This window comes from Gossypium hirsutum, chromosome A10 (assembly GCF_007990345.1).
Source record: "Gossypium hirsutum isolate 1008001.06 chromosome A10, Gossypium_hirsutum_v2.1, whole genome shotgun sequence".
Lineage (NCBI taxonomy): Eukaryota > Viridiplantae > Streptophyta > Magnoliopsida > Malvales > Malvaceae > Gossypium > Gossypium hirsutum.
This window is the reverse complement of record NC_053433.1, coordinates 13,944,069-13,948,333: the sequence shown is the minus strand read 5'-3', so window position 1 is coordinate 13,948,333 and position 4,265 is coordinate 13,944,069. Positions and strand designations below refer to the sequence as shown.

General features: G+C 37.7%; 1 non-coding gene across 1 annotated transcript; it reads right to left on the bottom strand.

Annotated features, from left to right (window-relative positions):
* Nucleotides 1-1,771: 1,771 nt before the first annotated feature.
* On the bottom strand, nucleotides 1,772-1,877 carry LOC121209132 (small nucleolar RNA R71). The gene has a single exon (XR_005904249.1). It is a non-coding gene; the product is annotated as a small nucleolar RNA R71 (small nucleolar RNA).
* Between the last annotated feature and the right edge of the window lie 2,388 nt (nucleotides 1,878-4,265).

Below are 4,265 nucleotides of genomic sequence, written 5' to 3'. Positions count from 1 at the left end.
TCTTGAGCTTAATTTAACAATAAATTGATTTAATCATTTAAACATCAAAAAGAGAAACTCAAGGTACTTAACCCATATATACATTAGACATTAGAGTCACATATATATGAAATCATGAATCAACTCAACATATTAGCCCACACTCTCTTTTAGCTGATTATCTAAGCCAAGATAAAAGCATCAATATGCTTGCCTCTAACCGAATACATGCAACAACAATCTACCTCATGTGGCCGAATATGCATGTCTATGTTGAGGCCGATTATATGCTTAATACTTCCTACAAATATGGTTACTTGTATTGACTACATACCATTTTGTTTCAAGTTCAAAACTCGGCTAATACACATATATACACTAGTAATCAAATACTAACATTTGCACTTCACCTTACTACCAATTCTCATCTACTTCCTACCATGGCCGAATGCATCAAGACACCATACCATTTCAATTTTGGTCATGGGTTAAACAAAGAACTTAATGTCTAACTGAAAAATGCTAAAAAGAAAATCCAAGAGTCTTCAATCACCGTCACATGTATCATTACAAAGCTTCACACTTAGCATGCAAATGACATCAACACAAGTCCACCTTAGCCGAAACTTATCTCATCTTCATGCCTCATCACCACAACATCAAACACCAACCAAGAAGACAACATCCATGGCCGAATATCATCTCCATCTCATAGCAAAGATTTAAACCATGGGCTAGGTAGAACTCAAGCTAAAAACTAAAAATATGCATGAATCTCATGGAACAACATCAACATACCTTAGTCTAGTGAACCACCATAGCCGATTTTGTCCAAGCTCTTTCCCTTCTTTTTCTTTCTTCTATTCGGCCAAGTTGAACAACATGAGAACTTTTTCTTTTTTTTCTTCATCATTTTCCTTTTCATTATTTTATTACCATGCTCCTTATTTTATCATTCCTCCCATGAAACACTAACATAGCATGTTTATAATACCTTTTTACCCATAGCATGGCCGGCCACCATCCCAAGTTTTGGGTATTTTGACATGCAAGGACAACATTTTCTAGCATGCATCAATAGGCCACTTTAACATTTGCCTAGCACATTTCTAAATTTTCTCACACAAGTCCTATTTAGCAAAATTCACTTACAATTAACAAAATTCAAACATGAAATTTTCACACATGCCTATATACATATAATAAGCATCAAATATAATGGTTAATTATTTTTATGACTCGGTCTTGTGGTCCCGAAACCACTTTCTAACTAGGGTCAATTTAGGGCTGTCACAAAGCTTAAGATACACAAAGGAAGAGCAAGAGGACAATACTTCAACCACAACCGAGGAGATGGTTGAAAACTAGGAAAATCCGCTACCTCCTGCGATTGCGGCTGATCCAGTAAATCAGAATCCTGCTCCACGCACTATGTATGATTATGCTAAACCTACTTTAATAGGAACTGAGACAAGTATAGTTAGGCCTGCTGTTGCTGCAAATAATTTTGAACTGAAACATAACACAATTCACATGATACAGCAATTTGTTCAGTTTGATGATTTGCAAGACGAGGACCTAAATGCTCACTTGGCAAATTTTCTAGAGTTTTGCGATACATTTAAAATAAATGGCATTTCTAATAATGCTATTCACCTTCTGTTATTCCCTTTTTCATTGAGGAACAAAGCTAAACAGTGGTTTAACTCGTTACCACGAGGGTCAATCACTACTTGGGAACAAATGACCGAAAATTTTTTATTAAAATACTTTTCGCCGGCTAAAACAGCTAAATTACATAATGATATTTCTTCTTTTGCGCAGATGGATTTAGAAACACTCTATGATGCATGGAAGAGATACAAAAACCTTTTGAAAAGGTGCCCTCACCATGGGTTACCACTCTAGCTACAGGTTCAAACGTTTCACAATGGCCTGAATCTTTCAACTAGACAGATGATTGATGCAGCTACTGGAGGAACTATCAATAATAAGACACCTGAGGATGTTTATGAATTTATAGAAGCGATGTCACTGAATAATTATCAGTGGCAAGTCATGAGGACAAAACCAACGAAAACAGCTGGCGTTTTTAATGTCGATTCGGTCACCATGCTCTATAATTAGGTAGAACTTTTGAATAGAAAAATTAACGGTTTTCTTGGTTCTTCACAGGTTTACCCAATAATGCAGTGTGAAGCAAGTGGAGGTGGATAAAGCAATTCAGGATACCCACCCTATGGCCACAACATAGAGAACGAGTAGTTAAATTACATGGGTAATAATCCTCGATCTCAAAATAATCCTTATAGTAACACTTACAATGCAGGTTGGAGGAATCACCCAAGTTTTTCATGGGGAGGCCAAGGAAATCAGATACCACCTCCAGGCTTCCAATAACCACCCTACCAGCAGGAAAAGAAGCCAAACCTTAAAGAGATGCTAACAAAATTCATCTCAGTGTCAGAAACTCGTTTTTAGAATACCGAGACAACACTTAAGAATCAACAAGCGTCGATCCAATGGCTCAAAACTCAGATAGGCCAACTCGCTAAATTGATATCTGAACGACCACAAGGTAGCCTACTGAGTAACACTGAATCTAACCCAAGGGAGCAGCTTAATGCAATTACCATTCAAGATGAGGAAGAGTTAGTTGCACCTGAACCAGAACCGAGACTGTGGTATGTAAAGGTAAAGGTGAGGTGGACCACAATGACCAAAAATAGGTAAGTAAAGAGTACAAACCACGTATACCATACCCAAATGCGACAAGGAAAGACCATTCAGACGAACAATTCGGTAAATTCCTTAAACTTTTAAAAAAATTACATATCAACTTACCGTTTATTGAAGCTTTTTCGTAGATACCGAACGCTGTCAAATTTTTAAAGGAGATTTTAGCAAATTAAAGGAAGTTAAATGAGGCGTCACATATGAAATTAAATGCAGTTTGCTCAGCCTTACTACAAAATAAGCTGGCCAACAAATTGAAGGATCCAGGGAGTTTTATGATTCCTTGTTTAATTGATAGCTTAGATGTTAATAATGCTTTGGCTGATTTAGAGTATCAATGTTATGCCTTATAAAATGTTTAAACAACTAGGTCTTGGGAAACCCAAACAAACTAGGATGAGCATTCAATTGGCCGATAAAACCATCAGATTTCCTAAGGGTATAATTGAAGACGTACTCGTTAAAATTGATAAATTTATATTCCCAGTTGATTTCGTTCTTCTAGACATAGAGGAGGATAGTAACGTGCCTTTAATTTTAGGAAGACGCTTTTTAGCAACTGCCAAAACTATAATTGATGTTGGTACAGGTGAACTCACACTTCGAGTGGGAGACGAAACAATCACCCTTCAAGCTCGTAATTCGATTAACACATTAAAAATTGAAAGTGGTTGTATAAATCATACTATTAAAACTAACCATGTGGTGTAACTTACTTTGCAGGAAACAGGTTCAAAGAACATATATGAGCCATGTTCAAGCAACATCAAAGGACCTATCTATGAAGAACGAAGGCTACAAATCGAGGAATTAGGTGAATGGAAGACACATAAACTGAAGACACACAATAAACCAAAACCATGCCATGATGAGCTCAATATCTCACCAAATCAACTTAAGGTTGGAGACAAAGTACTACTAGATGCAACAGACCCTCATATTGCCACTTCTAAAACTAATGGAGCAATCCCTCTTACGGTACTCAGTATTTTCCCATATGGTACAGTCGAGATAATTCATCCCAAATTTGGTACTTTTAAGGTAAACAGTGTTCGCCTTAAACCTTATGATGATAAAATTGATAGCAAGGATGAGGATTGTAAACTTCTCGCACCACCATGACCATGCAACAGAAAGGTAAGTCGAGCTTAGACTATAAACAAGCGCTTCTCGGGAGGTAACCCGAGCACTAACGATGTTAACTTCCTTAAAATTTTATTTTTTAACATCTAATCACTAACTGAGTTATTGAAACACAGGTTTTCTAATCCACACGGCCGGGCACACGGGCATACCTTAGGTCATGCTCACACCACGAGAGGAGACACGGCCATACGATACGACGAGTGAAAATAGGGCAAATTTTTCAACAACACGGGATACGATAAGTTGCCACGGCCGTGCGACGTGGCCGTGGTCGAGTCTGTCAAACCAACACGGTTGTGCGACATGCCCGTGTCTATAAACCGTTGTTGAAATTAAGAATTTAGCATGGGCGTGTGACACTCCCGTGCCCATCAATCGTGCTCAAGACTGATAAAATAACACGA